Source organism: Pituophis catenifer, unplaced genomic scaffold, assembly GCF_029215685.1.
Source record: "Pituophis catenifer annectens isolate HBS135680 unplaced genomic scaffold, rPitCat1.0.hap2 SCAF_3, whole genome shotgun sequence".
In the NCBI taxonomy this organism is placed as follows: Eukaryota; Metazoa; Chordata; class Lepidosauria; order Squamata; family Colubridae; genus Pituophis; species Pituophis catenifer.
The window spans coordinates 209,415,299-209,438,912 of record NW_027256883.1 but is presented as its reverse complement, the minus strand read 5'-3'; the positions used below and the strand labels follow the sequence as shown (position 1 = coordinate 209,438,912).

Genomic DNA, 23,614 nt, shown 5'->3' with positions numbered 1-23,614 from the left:
GAGCTTTTTTTCTTTTGTGTTTTAAAATCTTGAACTCTCCTCTTTTGCCCTAAATTTCCCATTGTTTGCACCTACCTTTTTTGGTGAGCAAAAAGAAAAAGAAATCTCTCTCTGCCTCATTTTGTCACATTGCAGCAAAGAGCCTGCTTTACTTTCAATTTCGTTTTTTCAGCATACCTAGGGGGAAAAAAAATCTGCTCCAGCACTCTCTGCAGCTAGCAACAGAGCCCTTCCGAAAACAGCTGAGAGCAAATCAGCTGAGAGTCGGGAGGCCAATCTAATCAACTTGTGCTAATTAACCTATGCTGAAGCTGAAAGGGGCTGTTTTTTTTTGCTGTTTGCTTGCAAGAAGGTAACTGCTGCGAGGCACAGGCCAAAGGGTGGGGGCTGTTAGAATATGGTGTAAGCCTAACAAGTTGTCCAGGCAATATATGTGTGCTATAACTTTAAATGTATTCTGTAACTTTAAGATGTAATGCTGAGTAATTGTACTGATGAGTCATTGTAACTGACTGCTGACTGACTGCTGACTGCAATTATCCTAACTGTACTGTTGAGTCATTGCATGCTGACTCCACTTATCTTAAGTGGATAATTACTAGTGTAAACTGTATATAAGGAGACAGCCGAACTATAGTCATTGTTGGTCAGAATTGCTTGACTTGCTGGTTGGAACTGTTACCGTCGTGTGTGAAGAAGTGGATGGATCTGCTATCATCGTGATTTCTTACCAGCGTTGAATTGCTGTTTATTACCTACTGCTGTTTGTATGGTAAGAAGATATCTGTAACTTCGGACTGATTTGAATGGCTAAAGACTTGGATTGACTAAAAGACTACGCAATTGTTTTTTTCACTACAAAGTAAAAGCTTTGTTAAATCAGTTTGTATGTATTGTATTCATTGCTCTCAGTACAGTTTCTCTGTGCACTTACTCTGCTGCTTGGTAACACAACAATATCCTTAACAAGGGCCAGTGAGTGGGCAAGGCTACATTTGGTATATAAGTTGCACCCAAATTTTCACCCCCTTTTGGGGGGTAAAAAGGTGTGTCTTATACTCTGAAAAATACGGTATATGGTTTTTCTCCTGTGTCAATTCTTTGACGTTGATGTAGGTGTCCATCCCGAGCAAACCTCTTTCCACATTTCAGGCATTTCTAAAGTTTGTCTCCAGTGTGAATTTTTTGATGTTGACGGAGGTGTCCACCAAGAGTAAAGCTCTTTCCACACTCCAGGCATTTATATGGTTTTTCTCCTGTGTGAATTCTTTGATGTTCACGGAGGTGTCCACCCTGAGTAAAACTCTTTCCACACTCCAGGCATTTATATGGTTTTTCTCCTGTGTGAATTCTTTGATGGTGACGGAGATGAACACCCTGAGTAAAGCTCTTTCCACACTCCAGGCATTTGTATGGTTTTTCTCCTGTGTGAATTCTTTGATGTTGACGGAGATGAACACCCTGAGTAAAGCTCTTTCCACACTCCATACATTTATATGGTTTTTCTCCTGTGTGAATTCTTTGATGTTGACGGAGATTAACACCCTGAGTAAAGCTCTTTCCACACTCCAGACATTTATATGGTTTTTCTCCAATGTGAATTCTTTGATGTTGACGGAGGTGCTCATCCCGAACAAATGTCTTTCCACACTCTACACATTTGTAGGGTTTTTCTCCAATATGAATCTTTTGATGTTGACGGAGGTGTCCACCCTGGGTAAAACTCTTTCCACAATCCAGACATTTGTAGGGTTTTTCTCCAGTGTGAATTATTTGATGGAGATGGAGGTGTCTGCCCAGGGTAAAGCTCTTTCCACACTCAAGGCATTTATAGGGTTTTTCTCCTGTGTGAATTCTTTGATGTTGACGGAGTTCTCCACCCAACGTAAAGCTCTTTCCACACTCCAGGCATTTATATGGTTTTCCTCCAATGTGAATTCTTTGATGTTGACGGAATTGTCCACCCAGAGTAAAGCTCTTTCCACACTCCAGGCATTTATATGGTTTTCCTCCAATGTGAATACTTTGATGTCGACGGAGGTGTCCAACCAGATTAAAGCTCTTTCCACACTCCAGGCATTTATATGGTTTTTCTCCTGTGTGAATTCTTTGATGTTCACGGAGATGTCCACCCTGAGTAAAACTCTTTCCACAATCCAGGCATTTGTAGGGTTTTTCTCCTGTGTGAATTCTTTGATGATTATCAAGATTTCCTCTCACACTGAACCTCTTTCCACATTCCTGGCATTGATATGGTTTTTCTCCTGTGTGAATTCTTTGATGTTGGCGGAGTTGTCCACCTAGAGTAAAGCTCTTTCCACACTCTAGGCATTTATATGGTTTTCCTCCAATGTGAATTCTTTGATGTCGACGGAGGTGTCCCCCGAGAGTAAAGCTCTTTCCACACTCTAGGCATTTATATGGTTTATCGCCTGTGTGAATTTTTTGATGAAGACGGAGGTATCCATCCCGAGCAAAACTCTTTCCACAATCTAGGCATTTGTAGGGTTTTTCTCCTGTGTGAATTCTTTTATGATTATAAAGATTTCCCCTCACACTGAAGCTCTTTCCACATTCCTGGCACTGATATGGTTTTTCTCCTGTGTGAATTCTCTGATGTTGACGGAGTTCTCCACCCACAGTAAAGCTCTTTCCACACTCCAGGCATTTATAGGGTTTTTCTTCTGTGTGAGTTCTTTGATGTCGACGGAGGTGTCCACCCAGAGTAAAGCTCTTTCCACACTCCAGGCATTTATATGGTTTTTCTCCTGTGTGAATTCTTTGATGTTCACGGAGATGTCCACCCTGAGTAAAACTCTTTCCACAATCCAGGCATTTGTAGGGTTTTTCTCCTGTGTGAATTCTTTGATGATTATCAAGATTTCCTCTCACACTGAACCTCTTTCCACATTCCTGGCATTGATATGGTTTTTCTCCTGTGTGAATTCTTTGATGTTGGCGGAGTTGTCCACCTAGAGTAAAGCTCTTTCCACACTCTAGGCATTTATATGGTTTTCCTCCAATGTGAATTCTTTGATGTCGACGGAGGTGTCCCCCGAGAGTAAAGCTCTTTCCACACTCTAGGCATTTATATGGTTTATCGCCTGTGTGAATTTTTTGATGAAGACGGAGGTATCCATCCCGAGCAAAACTCTTTCCACAATCTAGGCATTTGTAGGGTTTTTCTCCTGTGTGAATTCTTTTATGATTATAAAGATTTCCCCTCACACTGAAGCTCTTTCCACATTCCTGGCACTGATATGGTTTTTCTCCTGTGTGAATTCTCTGATGTTGACGGAGTTCTCCACCCACAGTAAAGCTCTTTCCACACTCCAGGCATTTATAGGGTTTTTCTTCTGTGTGAGTTCTTTGATGTCGACGGAGGTGTCCACCCAGAGTAAAGCTCTTTCCACACTCCAGGCATTTATATGGTTTTTCTCCTGTGTGAATTCTTTGATGTTCACGGAGGTGTCCATCCTGAGTAAAACTCTTTCCACAATCCAGACATTTGTAGGGTTTTTCTCCTGTGTGAATTCTTTGATGATTATCAAGTCTTCTCCTCACACTGAAGCTCTTTCCACATTCCTGGCACTGATATGGTTTTTCCCCTGTGTGAATTCTTTGATGTTGCCGGAGTTGTCCACCCACAATAAAGCTCTTACCACACTCCAGGCATTTATAGGGTTTTTCTCCTGTGTGAATTCTTTGATGTTCACGGAGGTGTCCACCCTGAGTAAAACTCTTTCCACAATCCAGGCATTTATATGGTTTTTCTCCTGAGTGGATTCTCAGATGGTTTTGAAGCTGCTGATTAGTTTTGAAGAGTTTTTCACATTCTGTGCATTCGTATTTCTTTTCTCCCTGGTGGGTTCTTCTTCTATGGGGATTCCCGCATTTGCCATCTGTGCTGAAGGACTCTACGTGCTCCGGAAGCGTCTCGAGGGCACCGCTTGTTCCCTCCTTCTCCCCGATTTTCCTTCTGGGCATCCCCATTTCACGTGGTCGTCTTTGGCTCCGGCTCATCCTATTTGTGTGCGGCTCTTCTGCAGCCACAGAGTGGCTGGGATTTACTTCCTACGCCGCTTCCCCGGGGAAGCCGTGCCTGAAGTGGGCAGGGCTGCTACACGAGGCCGCTCCTGTCCTCTCGGCCGGTGCTTTCTTCCTGTACCAGGCTCGTCCGTCCTCCTGAAAGGTCAAAGGCGGAGCAGAGGTGCGTCAGATCTTTTTCCCTTTCCCACCGAGAGAAGTCCAAAGCCCACCCGGGGAGGGAGACTTTAAATACTACCTCTCATGGAATTTTCACGCAGGCTGGAAGCAGGAAAATCCTTCCGCCCCACATTTCTGGGCAGGACTCGGGATCCACGTCAGCCTCCATCCCTTCCTACCCGGGAGACCACTAGGCCAGACCCCCTATCCAGATGCACAGTGACACGGTGCGATATCCTCCCAGTGACATCATTAAAATCCGGGCACTTGGAAACCGGCATGTATTATTTAGGATGGCTGCAACGTCCCCGAATCACGTGATCCCTCCTCTCAGAGCCTCTCAGCCAAGCAAAGTCCATAGGGAAAGCTAGATTCGCTTAACCGCAGATTTATTTAAAAACTGAAAGGATTTGCTTAACAAATAGAGATGTCTACGGAGACTCTCAGTCATCCAAGTCATGGGTTATCTCAAAGGTGCTTTTTTTCAAGAAACAACTGGGCTTTCTGGTTCCAAGAAGCTTCTTCAGCTCTGACTGGAAGGTGTGGAATTTATAAATTAAATAGAAATTCACCTCCTCCTCCCCATCCAGTCAGAGTTGAAGAAGCTTCTTGGATGAGAAGGGAAAGATATATTCAAAGAAAAATCATAAAGTCCAGTTTCCTCTTGAAAAAGCACCTTTGGGTTAACAAAGAAAGGTTGAGAAATTGGGGTGACTTACTTAACAACTGCATTGCTTAGCAATGGAAATTCTGGTCCCAACTATGTCATAAGTGAAGTACTACCTGGATAGATGGATGGATGGATGGGTGGGTAAGTAGGTGGGTAGGTAGATTTAATGTATTGCACACAGAAACCACATATTTCTGCTCCACAGATGGAGGGGATCACATCAGTCCAGGTCATTGCAACTGTCATAAATATGATTCAATTGCCCAGCATCTCAATTTTGATCACATGACGAAGATGCTGCCATGGCCATAACTGTGAAAAACAGACACAAGTCCCTTTTTTCAGTGCCCTTGTAACTTCAAATGGTCACTAAATGAATTTTTGAAACTCAAGGACTACCCGTATCATTCTTGATCTATGGCTGGAGGGTGGCCATCAAAGCTTCAAATTCAGGATTTTAAGTGTCAAAAGGGTCCTCTCCTCCCTTTCCCTCCTTTTCTCTCATTCCTTTTGCTGCAAAGGGTAATTATAATGCCATTTATTTAATATTTAGTTCTTAATTGCCATTACCTACAAAGATTTCGCCCCCAGATTCTTCTGATTTATCCTTTGTTGGAGTCAGAACATCTCTAAAGGGCATACCTTCAAAAAAGAGGAACATACATTTTAATAAGATGTAAGTCCTACTGGCAGTATAGGAATGACGTTAGGGTGAACAAGATGTATAATATTACGCTGCTTAGGGGCCTTTTCCTTAAGTAGCAGGCAAGATTGGTCAGGCTGAGGTAAGATGTAATTGAAGGAAGAGAGAGAGCATCATAGCTATATAAACCCCTCAAGAAGGCTTTCCCTATTTATCTCATTACCCACATCTACTATTGATGTAAAGGTGGGCGAGGCTGCTCCTCTCGGCGGCGTTTTCTTCCTCAGCCGGGCTCGTCGGTCCTCCTGAAGGGGCGAAGGAGGAGGAGAGGCGCGTCAGGGCTTCGTTCTCTTCTCCCCCGCGAGGAGTCCCAAGCCCGCCCAGGGAGGAAGGCCGAAGCCACCGCCTCTTACGGGCCTCTCAGGCAGGCTGGAGGCGGGTAAATCTTTCAGGCCGGGCCTCGGGCTCCCCGTCAGCCTCCCTCCCTTCTTCCCTGCCCGGGAATCTTAAAGCAGGGATCTCCAACCTTGGCAACTTTAAGACTTGTGGACTTCAATTCCCAGAATTCCTCAGCCCGCTTTGCTTCTGAGTGAGGAATCCTGGGAGTTGAAGTCCGTAAGTCTTAAAGTTGCCAAGGTTGGAGACGCCTCTTAAAGCGTCCTCTGCGCGCTACCTGCACCGGGCGTCCACGAAGGCAGCCAGACCCTCCGTGTGGTCGCCTCCTCCCTCCCCGCCCAAAAGCCTTCAGCGTATCCAGCAGGAAAATGGGGAGTGGTTTTTTTTCTTCTCCCGCCTGTCCTTTTTCTCGGTCTGTGCTGAGCTTAAGAAAAGGCTGAAGGGAAATCCTTCCGCCCCGCTTTTCTGGCCGGGCCTCGGGCTCCCCGTCATCTTCCTTCTCTGCCTGGTAGTCTTAAAGCGTCCCCTGCGCCGTACCTGTCCCGGGTGTCCCTCAGGCTAGTCCTCGCACTTACGCCTTGCGATAGCCTCCCAGTGACGTCATTAAAATCCGGGCGCTTGGCAGCCGGCGTGTATTATTTAAGATGGCCGTAACCTCCCCGAGTCACGTGATCACCTCCTCTCAGAGCCAAGGGAAAGCTGGATTCGCTGAACCCCGTGGAGCGATTCATTTAAAAACTGCAAGGATTTGCTTAACAATCGGAGACTTCTCAGTCATCCCGGCCATGGTTGTCCCAAAGGTGCTTTTTTTTTTTCAAAGAGGCAACTGGACTTTCTGGTTTTTCTTTGAAGACGTTTCTCTTCTCTTCCAAGCTTCTTCAGCTCTGACTGAAGAATTCCGTTCCCCACCATCCAGTCAGAGCTGAAGAAGCTTCTTGGATGAGAGGGGAAATGTCTTCAAAGAAAAAACATAAAAGTCCAGTTGCCTCTTGAAAAAAAAGCAACAACGAAAGGTTGAGAAATTGGGGTGACTCACTTAACAACTGCATTGCTTAGTAATGGAAACTCGGGTCCCAACTGTGTGATAAGTCAAGGACTTCCTAGATAGATAGATAGATTAGATATACAGATTTAATGTATTGCACGCAGAAAGCATGTATTTCTGCTCCACAGATCAACCTTTGTTACACTGTTGGGATTGCCATGTTGACTTTTTTGACCACTCCGTGCGTGAAACCTGCTGTTTTCTTCTTATCTTGCTTCAACCTGTGCTGGTGAATGATTGCAACAATTTTTTAAATTTTATTTCCTTCAGTCTGAAGTTTGTCTTTAAATACAACTTACAACCTACAACCACAAAAATTCTGTTTTTAAGTGAGTTTTGCCCCATTTTATGACATTTCCTGCCATTGTTGTTAAGTGAATCATTGCAGTTAAGTTAATAACATGATTGTTAAGTGAATCTGGCTTCCCCATTGACTTTGCTTGTCAGAAGGTCGCAAAAGGGGATCACATGACCCCAGGACATTGCAACTGTGATAAATATGATTCAATTGCCAAGCGTCCAGGGGGATGCTGCAATGGCCATAACTGTGAAAAACAGACACAAGTCCCTTTTTTCAGTGTCCTTGTAACTTCAAATGGTCACTAAAAGAATTGTTGTAACTCAAGGACTACCCATATCATACTTGATCTACGGCTAAAGAGGCCATCAAAGCTTCAGGTCTAGCATTTTAAGTGTCAAACTGTCAAAAGTTTCCTCTCCTCCCTTTCCCTCCTTTTCTCTCATTCTTTTTGCTGCAAAGGGTAATTATGCCATTTATTCATCATTTAGTTCTTTACTACATCTATTACTGATGTAAAATTGGGTCTCCTAGCAATTCCAGTTTAAAAGACGAAGTTGAAAAAATATCGTAATAGTATGAACAATTATTGTAGTAATAGTAGTAGTAGAAGAGGGTACAGTTCTCCAAACTCTATATTGTTGCCAAAAAGCAGGGATTTGGGCCAGTGGTTAAAGCAAAATTTTTGGTCCATAGTGGTTAAGGCACCAGGTTAGAAAGTAAAAGACTGAATTCCACCCCCACCCCAGGTATGAAAGTCTTTGGTGCTATACAGGAAGTCCTTGCTTCATGACTACTACTTCAGTGACAATGGCACTGAAAGAATGGTACTTACGATTGATCCGCCAAGTTGTGGCCATTGCAATACCTCTGCAGCCACCTAATTGTGCTTCCAAAGCTCAGTGATCACTCCACACTTCTGGCTGTCTGTTTCAAGTAGTCATGTGATCATAATTTTCAGCTTGTTGACTTCAAACGCAAAATCAATGGGGAAGCCAGCAGAAAGTCTGACATAGTCACATTTGTGTTTCAGGCATTCAGCAACTGGCTCACAGTTCTGACCATTGCAGCATCCCATTGTCCTGGGATTTTTTTTTTTTTTTTTGCAAAGCCAATGGGGAACCCAGCAGGAAATTGGAAGTTATGGTCACATAAAGTCCTTTGTTAATAACCACGCAGTCCTCACAGCCGGAACTGGGACTGCCATAATAGGCAACCCTAAGTGGCATAGTCACATGGTTTTCAATTTATGAAAAGTAGGTGGATGAACGGAGGGCCGTATCAAAACTCGGGAGCTCACCCCTGCGGTCTTCGAGCGGTGGCATGCTCCGACCCTCCTGCTTCCATCCGACTTCCTGGGGGTTTGAGAGACGGAGACACTGGGCTCCGGTTGGTCTATTTTAATGCCAGGTCTGTGGTTCACAAAGCTCCCCTCATTTGGGATTTGATTGAGGAGGAAAACGCAGACCTGGCTTGCATTACTGAAACCTGGTTGGGCTCAGGGAGGTGTCCCTCTGACTGAACTTTGCCCACCAGGTTTCCGGGTGCTGCACCAACCAAGGGCCCAGGGAAGGAGGGGCGGGGTGGCGGTTGTTATAAGGGAAGCCCTTAGTCTGCGGGGGGTCACTGTTCCGCAGATAGACAGATGCGAAACCCTCCTCATGAGATGGGGTCCACAGGGTTAGTTGGGCCTGCTGATAACGTACTTATCTCCCAGCTGCATGGCAGCGGCCCTGCCTGGCCTACTCAACGCCCTGTCGGGGTTGGTGGTGGAGCTCCCCAGACTTATGGTGCTGGGGGACTTCAACCTGCCTTCCCTCAGTGGGGGGGCGTGGGTGGCTCGGGAGTTCATGGCATCCATGGCGGCCATGGACTTGACTCAGATTATTCAGGGACTGACTCATGAGGGAGGGCACACACCCGATCTTGTTTTTATCTCAGAGCAGTGGCATGTTATGCTCGGTGGGGGGGGGGTATTTGTCATTTCGTCCCTGTCATGGACCGACCATCATCTCCTCCGGTTGGACTTCCAGAATGCCACCCCACCTTGCTGGGATGCGGAACCGACCATCTGGTTCCGCCCCAGGCTCCTGATGGACCCGGAGAGGTTCCAGACGGAGCTTGGGATGATCGTTCTCTCTCTCTCCCATGCCCCGGTCGAGACACTGGTGGAGGCCTGGGATAGGGCGGCCGCTGGGGTTCTCGACCGTGTCGTGCCTTTGAGGCCTCTGACCCGGCGCAGTCCCCGCCTTGCCCCTTGGTATACTGAGGAGCTCCGGGGGATGAAGCGCAGGAGAAGAGGCCTAGAGAGATGTTGGAGAACTAGGCGTTCCGAATCTGACCGAGCCCAGCTAAGATCGTTCACACGGTCTTACCTGGAGGCGATGGCGGCGGCAAAGCGTACATACTTCTCTGCCCTCATCGCATCCGCAGATAATCACCCGGCTGCCCTGTTTAGGGTATCCCGTTCCCTCCTGTATCAGAGAGTGTGGGAGGACCCTTTGCAGTGGCGAGCCAAGGAGTTTAGTCAACATCTGCGGGACAAGATCGCTCAGATTCGGGACAGCTTGGACTCTGATTGGGCAGGGTCGGATGGTGGGGAGGCGGCGGTTCTTGTTATCTGGGAAGAGTTTGACCCTGTTACCCCGGAGGAAGTGGACAGGATCATGAGGAAGCTGAGTGCACTTGCATACTGGACCCGTGTCCCTCCTGGCTGGTTTATGCAGCTCGGGAGGTGACACGCAGCTGGATCCAGGCAGTGATAACGGCATCCTTGGATGGAGGGAGTTTTCCTGCTGCCTTGAAGGAGGCGGTGGTTAGGCCCCTCCTTAAGAAACCTGCCTTGGATCCAACCATTCTGGGCAGCTTTCGTCCGGTCTTCAACCTTCGCTTTTTGGCGAAGTTTGTTGAGAGCGTGGTGGCACGTCAGTTTCCAGTGGCCCTGGATGAAGCAGATTACCTAGACCCATGCCAATCAGGTTTCAGGCCCGGTTACAGCATGGAGACGGCATTGGTCGCGCTGGTGGATGCTCTCTGGAGGGCTCGGGACAGGGGTCATTCCTTGGTCCTGGTCCTATTAGATCTCTCGGCGGCTTTTGATACCATCGACCATGGTATCATGCTGTGACGCCTCGAGGGATTGGGAGTGGGTGACACCATTTTTTTTGTTAATTTGATTTATATGCCGCCCTTCTGCGGAGACTCAGGGTGGCTTACAATGCATTAAGCAATAGCCTTCATACTTTTGTATATTTTATACAAAGTCAGCTTATTGCCCCCACAAACTGGGTCCTCAATTTACCTACCTTAGAAAGGATGGAAGGCTGAGTCAACCTTGAGCCTTGGAGAGATTCGAACCAGCAGTAATTGCAGGCAGCTGTGTTAATAACAGGGTGCTTAGAGCACTGTGCTATCAAGGCTCATTTTACGGTGGTTCGCCTTCTACCTCTCGGGTCGTACGCAAGTGGTGTTGGCAGGGGGGCAGAGGTCGGCCATGAGGGCCCTCACTTGTGGGGTGCCCCAGGGGTCGGTCCTCTCGCCCCTTCTGTTCAACATTTACATGAAGCCGCTGGGAGTGATCATCCGTGGTTTTGCAGTGGGGTATCATCAGTACGCTGATGATACCCAGCTTTTTATATCCACCCCGAACCAGCCCAGTGATGCCCTCAATGTGATGTCCCGGTGCCTGGAAGCAGTACGGATCTGGATGGGGAGTAACAGGCTTCGACTCAACCCGGCCAAGACCGAGTGGCTGTGGATACCGGCATCTCGGGCTGAGCGAGACGTTCCAATGCTGTCTATTGGGGGCGAGGTGTTGCCCCCCGTAGACAGGGCGCACAACTTGGGCATCCTCTTGGATTCACAGCTGAGTTTGGAGGATCATATCACGGCCGTGACCAGGGGGGCGTTTGCCCAGGTTCGCCAGTTGCGCCCATACTTGGACCGAAATGCCCTACCCATAGTCACTCATGCGGTAGTCACCTTCCAGATCGACTACTGCAGTGCTATCTACCTGGGGCTGCCCGTGAAGACCACCTGGGGGCTTCAGCTGCTACAGAATGTGGCAGCGCAGGTTGTTGTGGGAGGGACCCGATACTCCCATATTACACCTCTCCTGCGCGGCTTGCATTGGTTGCTGGTTGCCCTCCGAGTGAGATTCAAGGTACTGGTGTTAACCTATAAAGCCCTTCATGGCTTAGGCCCAGGCTATTTGTCGGACCACCTGCAACCAGTGTCAAGTGCCCATCGCCCGGTGCGCTCTCACAAAGAGGGCCTACTCAGGGTGCCGTCGGCTGGACAATGTCGGCTGGCGACCCTCAGGGGTAGAGCTTTCTCTGTGAGTGCCCCCACCCTTTGGAATCAACTTCTTAAACTTTTTAAACTTAAAACTTAAAAACAAATTTTTAAACTTTTCATATTTTTGTGTATATTTATTGATTTTAACACTTGCTTGGTTGATTGTTGTTGTGAGCCACCCTGAGTCCTTGGAGATAGGGCGGCATACAAATTTTATAAATAAATAAATAAATAAATAAATAAATAAATAAATAAATAAATAAATAAATAAATAAATGTGAGTTGCTTAACAATGGAGTTTCTGTTCCTACTTAGCATCATTAAGTGAGGACCACATGTATTCTGTTGAACTTCACAGAGGCCGGTATAATATATTTTAGATAGAGGTTACCTTTGGCTCTTGGGATAAGGAAATCTCCACAGGCAGTTGGTGCTAACAACCTTGAATGTGAATATTACACTTGTTCTTTCCAAAACAAATTTTCCCTATAATATTTTCCAGAGTTTAATGAAGCCCAAGAACCTGCAAAAAATTCTTTTCTGTTACCTGATATTTAAGATTATTGAAAGAGAATTCACAGAAAAACCATCTATAGGTAGAGATCAATTGTCTGTAGCTAAATCTTCAAATTCCAAAGACTCTTCAGCTAAATTGTCTACAATCCACATAGGGTTTTTGATTGACAGTAACAATCTTGCAGAGGTTCCATTTAAAATATCCTTTTCTTCTAAACTAGCAGTTTAAATGTGGATTTTTGGGGATAATTTTATAACCCTTCACGCATCTTCCTATTTTTCCCTTTTTCTGTGGTAAAAAAATTCCTGCTATTACAGCAGTGTCTTTCAAACTCAGGAACTCTTAAGATGTGTGGACTTCAATTCTCAAAATTCCCCAGCGAGTCATGCTGGTTGGAAAATTCTGGGAATTGAAGTCCAAGCATTTTAAGAGTTGCTGAGTTTGAAAAATACTGTGTAGACAGATGGTTATCAACCCACCACACATATCATTTTCTCCTTACTCTTTTATAGGCTTTCCATTTTCCACTCTAGTTTTTGAAATATGGGACTTGAAAAAGTAGACACTATTCTAGAGGGAGAAAAAACCCATGCCCCTAATGCAGACTTATTTTCAGATCATCTCAAGCAGGGAATTTAATTTTTTCTCAGCAGATATACACTGGCTCCGTATGTTTAATTCTTCCTCAAATGCTGGACCGCCTTTTTAATTCGTCTGTCAAGTTGCTCCTCAACAAAGGCCGGGTTTGCATTGTGTTCATGCAATACACAACTGGTCATGCACCACCGCAGTCCACAGATGGCTCTGGATCCAGCAGATTCACCTCAAATTTTTTTTGGGGGTGGGGGAGTGTATCTGTTTCTAATTTTGCTCCGGGAAATTACTAATAAAGCTGCTGTTTTCTTTCTGAAACACATTTTGGTCCATATATTTCTCCTGCCTCCTTTTTCCTGGCTATGGCTTCCTCCATAAAAATTCAGTTCTCTCTTTCTGTATATTTGGAAAGTATTACTCTCCTTCACCAAACCAGCTGTCGTTGCAAAATACAAGCATGCTCAAAGTGATGTGGAAAAGTAAAAAATGTGGTAGGCTAACTTTTTCACCTGTCCTAGATTTAAGTTGAGGATTTCCAATACTTATAAACCTTATCAGCTCTCAAAGATAAGTGAACCTTTTAAGAAGCCATCTTGAGTGTTCTTCATATTAACGCTTTGCCTTTAATAAAGCTTTCCAACCCTGAATGCAGATTACTCACAAATTCTTCCTTGATCCATGTTAAATTTTATTTTTAGACATGTTTCCTTGGGAGATTTTCCCAGTTTATTTCTGGGTTGCGGGACCTGGTTTGATTTTGTTTTCTTTTGTCTTGCTCCAATAATAAGCAATTATTATTATTAGCAAGGAGCCTGAGTAGCGCAGCAGACTAATGCTACTGTTAAAAAGGTAGTATTTAGCTTCCAGCTGCCTGCAATTACTGTGAGTTCAATTCTCACCAGGCTCAAGGTTGACTCAGCCTTCCATCCTTTCTAAGATAGGTAAAATGAGAACCCGGTTTGTGGGGGCAATAAGCTGACTTTGTATAAAATATACAAAAGTATGAAGGCTATTGCTTAATGCATTGCAAGACGCCCTGAGTCTCTGGAGAAGGGCAGCATATAAATAAATAAATAAAAAATTCTCTGTTTGGACTCTTGAAGATCTTACACAGATCCTGTCCTGACTGGCTTCATGTATGAGTTATTAGCAAGAAGTTGGACTTTATTTTCAATTCCACCCCTTGGCCTCCATTCCACACGTTTTCAAAAATAGCTCACAGGCACACCCTAAATTTTCTTTTTTCTTTTTCATTGCTTATTTAACTTTAGCACTTTTCTTTCATCCTCATCTAGTCAAAATCCAGTTTCTGAAGGAGGCCTTAGTTTCCATCATAGTTCCCTTGATGTGGCTTATTAACCAAGATAATAACGTGTTCTTCTTAATTGTACCTTTCCAATGGAATACAGCATATACTTACTAAGACATGGTTTCTATTGGTCTCCTTACCTGTACATTTGCTTTACTTAAAAGTTTTACTTAACTTTTCACACAATTAATTTTGTTACATGAGTCCAGAATTCAAGACTATGAAGATCCATCTGGTTCCTGAGCACTATATTTGGAGTGTTGGCTATTACTGCCAGCTTGGTGTCATCTGCAAATCTAATGAGTTCTCCTTATATCCCATCTAATTGTTTATGAAGATGTTGAAATGTACTGGGCCTAAGACAGGTCTCTAAGGCTGGATCAGAAAGCTATGTTGGAAAGTGGGGTTATATTTTGCACGGAGACGACACCTGAGAGGAAGCACCTTTGGATACTGTGGCATACATCTGGCTTTCTCTGCAGCTGAACTGATTTTGCTGATTACTGAAACATGTCAGCCATGCTGTATCCATTTATAAGGTTCCTCTCCCATGTAGATTCTTACATAGTTTTGGCTATTTCCATTTGTTCCTAAGGATTTTTCCCACTCCGTACATTTCTAAATTTTCTTCTCTGTGAGAGGTTGAATCTTGGTGAATCATGATTAATCCTTTGATGTCGGTAGAGGTTTCCACTGTCAATAAAACTCTTTCCACACTACAGGAATATACAGTATTTTTCGGAGTATAAGACGCACCGGAGTATAAGACGCACCTACCTTTTTTGGTTGTTGTTTTTTAAGTTTTTATTTTTTAGACAAACACACATACAAACATACAATGTATTTTCTTTGAACAGAGTATTTGGCTGGTTCACAAATTTAAACAGTGTTTAGTCATTTCAATTAAATTTACAATTTCTATGTTTCCTTTTTGCCATATTTATTCCTCATCTATTCTTTTAAAAAAGCCAATATTACCCTTCATTCTCATCTCTAATCTTAATCAAATTCAATTTTTCCCTTCTATTCTATATTATACCCCTTCCCATTGTCATCCATTTTTATATCCATCCTCACATTGGATAATTATTTAATATTATAATTGTTTAATACAAATTCAACATTTTTATATAAATCAATTAGTTATAACTATGTTTGTATATTAATCAATATGAACATGAATATTCCAATTATTTCCATGCAATTCAATTTTGCAAATCAATTAATTATATTTACCAATAATAAACCAAATAATTTTCCCCATATATTCCTCCAAACCACAACTTAACCATTTCTGCTTTCAACACAATATACAATTAATAGTATCTCAATTATTACAATTCCCTAGTTAAATAGAGCTTTTTTTCTTTTGTGTTTTAAAATCTTGAACTCTCTTTTGCCCTAAATTTCCCATTGTTTGCACCTACCTTTTTTGGTGAGCAAAAAGAAAAAGAAATCTCTCTCTGCCTCATTTTGTCACATTGCAGCAAAGAGCCTGCTTTACTTTCAATTTCGTTTTTTCAGCATACCTAGGGAAAAAAAAATCTGCTCCAGCACTCTCTGCAGCTAGCAACAGAGCCCTTCCGAAAACAGCTGAGAGCAAATCAGCTGAGAGCCGGGAGGCCAATCTAATCAACTTGTGCTAATTAACCTATGCTGAAGTTGAAAGGGGCTGTTTTTTCTTGCTGTTTGCTTGCAAGAAGGTAACTGCTACGAGGCACAGGCCAAAGGGTGGGGGCTGTTAGAATATGGTGTAAGCCTAACAAGTTGTCCAGGCAATATATGTGTGCTATAACTTTAAATGTATTCTGTAACTTTAAGATGTAATGCTGAGTAATTGTACTGATGAGTCATTGTAACTGACTGCTGACTGCAATTATCCTAATTGTACTGTTGAGTCATTGCATGCTGACTCCACTTATCTTAAGTGGATAATTACTAGTGTAAACTGTATATAAGGAGACAGCCGAACTATAGTCATTGTTGGTCAGAATTGCTTGACTTGCTGGTTGGAACTGTTACCGTCGTGTGTGAAGAAGTGGATGGATCTGCTATCATCGTGATTTCTTACCAGCGTTGAATTGCTGTTTATTACCTACTGCTGTTTGTATGGTAAGAAGATATCTGTAACTTCGGACTGATTTGAATGGCTAAAGACTTGGATTGACTAAAAGACTACGCAATTGTTTTTTCACTACAAAGTAAAAGCTTTGTTAAACCAGTTTGTATGTATTGTATTCATTGCTCTCAGTACCGTTTCTCTGTGCACTTACTCTGCTGCTTGGTAACACAACAATATCCTTAACAGTGGGCAGGGCTACATTTGGTGTATAAGATGCACCCAATTCTCACCCCCTTTTGGGGGGTAAAAAGGTGCGTCTTATACTCCGAAAAATACGGTATATGGTTTTTCTCCTGTGTCAATTCTTTGATGTTGACGTTGATGTAGGTGTCCCGAGCAAACCTCTTTCCACATTTCAGGCATTTCTAAAGTTTGTCTCCAATGTGAATTTTTTGATGTTGACGGAGGTGTCCACCAAGCGTAAAGCTCTTTCCATACTCCAGGCATTTATATGGTTTTTCTCCTGTGTGAATTCTTTGATGTTCACGGAGGTGTCCACCCTGAGTAAAACTCTTTCCACACTCCAGGCATTTGTATGGTTTTTCTCCTGTGTGAATTCTTTGATGTTGACGGAGATGAACACCCTGAGTAAAGCTCTTTCCACACTTCAGACATTTATATGGTTTTTCTCCAATGTGAATTCTTTGATGTTGACGGAGGTGCTCATCCCGAACAAATGTCTTTCCACACTCTATGCGTTTTTGGGGGTTTTCTCCAGTGTGAATTATTTGATGGAGACGGAGGTGTCTGCCCAGGGTAAAGCTCTTTCCACACTCAAGGCATTTATAGGGTTTTTCTCCTGTGTGAATTCTTTGATGTTGACGGAGGTGTCCACTCTGAGTAAAACTTTTTCCACAATCCAGGCATTTGTAGGGTTTTTCTCCTGTGTGAATTCTTTGATGATTATCAAGATTTCCTCTCACACTGAACCTCTTTCCACATTCCTGGCACTGATATGGTTTTTCTCCTGTGTGAATTCTTTGATGTCGACGGAGGTGTCCACCTTGAGTAAAGTTCTTTCCACATTCCAGGCATTTATATGGTTTTCCTCCAATGTGAATTCTTTGATGTCGATGGAGGTGTCCACCCAGAGTAAAGGTCTTTCCACACTCTAGGCATTTATATGGTTTTTCGCCTGTGTGAATTTTTTGATGAAGACGGAGGTATCCATCCCGAGCAAAACTCTTTCCACAATCTAGGCATTTGTAGGGTTTTTCTCCTGTGTGAATTCTTTGATGATTATAAAGATTTCCCCTCACATTGAAGCTCTTTCCACATTCCTGGCACTGATATGGTTTTTCTCCTGTGTGAATTCTTTGATGTTGACGGAGTTGTCCACCCACAGTAAAGCTCTTTCCACACTCCAGGCATTTATAGGGTTTTTCTCCTGTGTGAATTCTTTGATGTTGACGGAGTTGTCCACCCTGTGTAAAACTCTTTCCACAATCCAGACATTTATAGGGTTTTTCTTCTGTGTGAATTCTTTGATGTTGACGGAGGTTTCCATCCAGAGTAAAGCTCTTTCCACACTCCAGGCATTTATATGGTTTTTCTCCTGTGTGAATTCTTTGATGTTCACGGAGGTGTCCATCCTGAGTAAAACTCTTTCCACAATCCAGACATTTGTACGGTTTTTCTCCTGTGTGAATTCTTTTATGATTATCAAGACTTCTCCTCAAACGGAAGCTCTTTCCACATTCCTGGCACTGATATGGTTTTTCTCCTGTGTGAATTCTTTGATGTTGACGGAGTTGTCCACCCACAATAAAGCTCTTTCCACACTCCAGGCATTTATAGGGTTTTTCTTCTGTGTGAGTTCTTTGATGTCGATGGAGGTGTCCACCTAGAGTAAAGCTCTTTCCACACTCCAGGCATTTATATGGTTTTTCTCCTGTGTGAATTCTTTGATGTTGACGGAGGTTTCCATCCTGAGTAAAACTCTTTCCACAATCCAGACATTTGTAGGGTTTTTCTCCTGTGTGAATTCTTTGATGATTATCAAGTCTTCTCCTCACACTGAAGCTCTTTCCACATTCCTGGCACTGATACGGTTTTTCCCCTGTGTCAATTCTTTGATGTTGACGGAGTTGTCCACCCACAATAAAGCTCTTTCCACACTCCAGGCATTTATAGGGTTTTTCTCCTGTGTGAATTCTTTGATGTTCACGGAGGTGTCCACCCTGAGTAAAACTCTTTCCACAATACAGGCATTTATATAGTTTTTCTCCTGAGTGGGTTCTCAGATGGTTTTGAAGCTGCTGATTAGTTTTGAAGAGTTTTTCACATTCTGTGCATTCGTGTTTCTTTTCTCGCTGGTGGGTTCTTCTTCTATGGGGATTCCCGCGTTTTCCGTCTATGCTGAAGGATTCTACGTGCTCCGGAAGCGTCTCGGGGACGCCGCTTGTTCCCTCCTTCTGCCCGATTCTCCTTCTGGGCATACCCTTTTCACGTGGTCCTCTTTGGCTGCGGCTCATCCTATTTGTGGGTGGCTCTTCTGCAGCCACAGAGTGGCTGGGATTTTCTTCCTACGCCGCCTCCCCGGGGAAGCCGCGCCTGAAGTGGGCAGGGCTGCTCCACGAGGCCGCTCCTGTCCTCTTGGCCGGTGCTTTCTTCCTGTACCGGGCTCGTCCGTCCTCCTGAAAGGGCAAAGGTGGAGGAGAGGTGCATCAGAGCTTTGTCCCTTTCCCATCGAGAGAAGTCCCAAGCCCGCCCGGGGAGGGAGACTTAAGATACTACCTCTCACAGAATTTTCACGCAGGCTGGAAGCAGACAAATCCTTCCGCCCCTCATTTCTGGGCAGGACTCGGGATCCATGTCAGCCTCCATCCCTTCCTACCCGGGAGACCACTAGGCCAGACCCCCTATCCAGATGCACAGTGACACGGTGCGATATCCTCCCAGTGACATCATTAAAATCCGGGCACTTGGAAACCGGCATGTATTATTTAGGATGGCTGCAACGTCCCGGAATCACGTGATCCCTCCTCTCAGAGACTCTCAGCCAAGCAAAGTCCATAGGGAAAGCTAGATTGCTTAACCGCGGAGTGATTCATTTAAAAACTGCAAGGATTTGCTTAACAAATAGAGATGTCTATGGAGACTCTCAGTCATCCAGGTCATGGGTTATCTCAAAGGTGCTTTTTTTCAAGAAACAACTGGGCTTTTTGGTTCCAAGAAGCTTCTTCAGCTCTGACCGGAAGGTGTGGAATTTATAAATTAAATAGAAATTCACCTCCTCCTCCCCGTCCAATCAGAGTTGAAGAAGCTTCTTGGATGAGAAGAGATATATTCAAAGAAAAATCATAAAGTCCAGTTGCCTCTTGAAAAAGCACCTTTGGGTTAACAAAGAAAGGTTGAGAAATTGGGGTGACTTACTTAACAATTGCATTGCTTAGCAATGGAAATTGTGGTCCCAACTATGTCATGAGTGAAGTACTACCTGGATGGATGAATGGATGGATAGGTAGGTGGGTAGGTAGATTTAATGTATTGCACACAGAAACCACATATTTCTGCTCCACAGATGGAGGGGATCACATCAGTCCAGGACATTGCAACTGTCATAAATATGATTCAATTGCCCAGCATCTCAATTTTGATCACATGACAACGGGGATGCTGCCATGGCCATAACTGTGAAAAACGGACACAAGTCCCTTTTTTCAGTGCCCTTGTAACTTCAAATGGTCACTAAATGAATTTTTGAAACTCAAGGACTACCCGTATCATTCTTGATCTATGGCTGAGGAGGGTGGCCATCAAAGCTTCAAATTCAGGATTTTAAGTGTCAAAATGTCAAAAGGGTCCTCTCCTCCTTTTCCCTCCTTTTCTCTCATTCCTTTTGCTGCAAAGGGTAATTATAATGCCATTTATTCATTATTTAGTTCTTTATTGCCATTACCTACAAAGATTTCACCCCCAGATTCTTCTGATTTATCCTTTGTTGGAGTAAAAACACCTCTAAAGGGCATACCTTCAAAAAAGAGGAACATACATTTTAATAAGATGTAAGTCCTACTGGCAGTATAGGAATGACGTTTGGGTGAACAAGATGTATAATATTACGCTGCTTAGGGGCCTTTTCCTTAAGTAGCAGGCAAGATTGGTCAGGCTGAGGTAAGATGTAATTGAAGGAAGAGAGAGAGCATCATAGCTATATAAACCCCTCAAGAAGGCTTTCCCTATTTATCTCATTACCCACATCTACTATTGATGTAAAGGTGGGCGAGGCTGCTCCTCTCGGCGGCGTTTTCTTCCTCAGCCGGGCTCGTGGGTCCTCCTGAAGGGGCGAAGGAGGAGGAGAGGCGCGTCAGGGCTTCGTTCTCTTCTCCCCCGCGAGGAGTCCCAAGCCCGCCCAGGGAGGAAGGCCGAAGCCACCGCCTCTTACGGGCCTCTCAGGCAGGCTGGAGGCGGGCAAATCTTTCAGGCCGGGCCTCGGGCTCCCCCTCAGCCTCCCTCCCTTCTTCCCTGCCCGGGAATCTTAAAGCAGGGATCTCCAACCTTGGCAACTTTAAGACTTGTGGACTTCAACTCCCAGAATTCCTCAGCCCGCTTTGCTTCTGAGTGAGGAATCCTGGGAGTTGAAGTCCGTAAGTCTTAAAGTTGCCAAGGTTGGAGACGCCTCTTAAAGCGTCCTCTGCGCGCTACCTGCACCGGGCGTCCACGAAGGCAGCCAGACCCTCCGAGTCGTCGCCTCCCCCCTCCCCGCCCAAAAGCCTTCAGCGTATCCCAGGATTGCAACGCTGAAGACTCAGCAGGAAAATGGGGAGCGGTTTTTTTTCTTCTCCCGCCTGTCCTTTTTCTCGGTCTGTGCTGAGCTTAAGAAAAGGCTGAAGGGAAATCCTTCCGCCCCGCTTCTCTGGCCGGGCCTCGGGCTCCCCGTCATCTTCCTTCTCTGCCTGGTAGTCTTAAAGCGTCCCCTGCGCCGTACCTGCACCGGGTGTCCCTCAGGCCAGTCCTCGCCTTGCGATAGCCTCCCAGTGACGTCATTAAAATCCGGGCGCTGGGCGGCCGGCGTGTATTATTTAAGATGGCCGTAACCTCCCCGAGTCACGTGATCACCTCCTCTCAGAGCTCTCGGAGCCTCTCAGCCAAGGGAAAGCTGGATTCGCTGAACCCCGTGGAGCGATTCATTTAAAAACTGCAAGGATTTGCTTAACAAATGGTCTCAGTCATCCCGGCCATGGTTGTCCCAAAGGTTCTTTTTTTTCCCCAAGAGGTAATTTGGACCTTCTGAGGTTTTTTTGAAGACGTTTCGCTTCTCATCCAAGAAGCTTCTTCAGCTCTGACTGAAGAATTCCAGTCTCCACCATCCAGTCAGAGCTGAAGAAGCTTCTTGGATGAGAGGGGAAATGTCTTCAAAGAAAAAACATAAAAGTCCAGTTGCCTCTTGAAAAAAGGAGGCAAAGGAAGCTTGAGAAATTGGGGTGACTCACTTAACAACTGCATTGCTTAGCAATGGAAACTCGGGTCCCAACTGTGTCATAAGTCAAGGACTATCAGGATAGATAGGTATTATTTATTTATTACATGTATTTATATGCCGCCATTCTCCTGAAGGACTCAGGTCGGCGAACACAAGAAACAAGTACAATAAAATCATAATTTAATCCAAAGAATTAATTAGTAGTAAATAATAAAGCCCGGAATCAGTCTCAGCCTATTTGTTTGAAAAGCCAAGTCTTCAAGTCCCAACGGAAGGAGCGGAGATCAGGAGCCGTCCGGAGATCAGTAGGTAATTCATTCCAGTGGGTGGGAGCACCCACAGAGAACGCCCTACCCCTGGGCACAGCAAGGTGACATTAGATAGATTAGATAGACAGATTTAATGTATTGCACACAGAAACCACATATTTCTGCTCCACAGATCGACCTTTGTTAAACTGTTGGGTTTGCCATCTTGACTTTTTTGACCAGTCCATGTGCGAAATCTGCTTCTTATTTTGCTTCAACCTGTGCTGGTGATTGATTGCTACAATTTTTTAAATTTTAATTCCTTCAGTCTGAAGTTTGTCTTTAAATACAGGTCGTTCTCAACTTACAACCACAAAAATTCTGTTGCTAAACAAGACCGTTATTAAGTGAGCTTTGCCCCATTTTATGACATTTCCTGCCATTGTTAAGTGAATCATTGCAGTTAAGTTAATAACATAGTTGTTAAGTGAATCTGGCTTCCCCACTGACTTTGCTCGTCAGGTCGCAAAAAGGGATCACATGACCCCAGGACATTGCAACTGTCATAAATATGATTCAATTGCCAAGCATCCACGGGGATGCTGCAATGGCCATAACTGTGAAAAATGGACACAAATCCCTTTTTAAGTGCCCTTGTAACTTCAAATGGTCACTAAAAGAATTGTTGTAACTCAAGGACTACCCGTATCATACTTGCTCTATGGCTAAAGAGGCCATCAAAGCTTCAGGTCTAGCATTTTAAGTGTCAAACTGTCAAAAGTTTCCTCCCTTTCCCTCCTTTTCTTTTTGCTGCAAAGGGTAATTATGCTATTTATTCATCAATTTAATTCTTTACCACGTCACCTACTGATGTAAAAATTGGGTCTCCTAGCAATTCCAGTGTAAAAGAGGAAGTTGAAAAAATAATACCCTAATAGTCTATATATCCAAACTCTATATTGTTGTCAAAAAGCAGGGATTTAGGCCAGTGGTTAAAGCAAAATTTTTAGTCCATAATGGTTAAGGCACCAGGTTAAAAAATAAAAGACTGAATTGCAGCCCCACCCCAGGTATGAAAGTCTTTGGTGCTATACAGGTAGTCCTTGTTTCATGACCACTTCTTCAGTGACAATGGCACTGAAGGAGTGGTACTTATGACTGATCCGCAAAGTTGTGGCCTTCGCAATATCTCTGCAGCCACATAATTGTGCTTCGGAAGCTCAGTGAACGCTCCACACTTCCGACTGTCAATTTCAAGTAATCATGTGATCATAATTTTCAGCTTGTTCACTCCAAATAAGCAAAATCAATGGGGAAGCCAGCAGGAAGTCTGACAGTGTCACATTTGTGTTTCAGGCATTCAGCAACCGGCTCACAGTTCTGACCATTGCAGCATCCCATTGTCCTGGGATTTTTTTTTGCCAATGGGGAACCCAGCAGGAAATTGGAAGTTATGGTCACATAAGGTCCTTTCTTAATAACCACACAGTCCTCACTTAACAACAGGAACTGGGACTGCCGTAATAGGCAACCCTAAGTGGCATAGTCACATGATTTTCAACTTATGGGTGATTTGCTTAACAATGGAGTTTCTGCATCATTAAGTGAGGACCACATTTATTCTGTTGTGCTTCACAGTGGCCGGTATAATATATTTTAGATAGAGGTTACCTTTGGCTCTTGGGATAAGGAAATCTCCACAGAAAGTTGGTGCTAACAACCTTGAATGTGAACATTACACTTGTTCTTTCCAAAACAAATTTTCCCTATAATATCTCCTTCACCAAACCAGCTGTCATTGCAAAATACTAGCATAGTCAAAGTCATGTGGAAAAGTAAGCTAAC

The 23,614-nt window shown here is 44.3% G+C and overlaps 1 pseudogene; it reads right to left on the bottom strand.

The window, feature by feature from the left end:
• Positions 1–18,713, bottom strand: LOC139315476 (zinc finger protein 850-like; annotated as a pseudogene).
• Between the last annotated feature and the right edge of the window lie 4,901 nt (positions 18,714–23,614).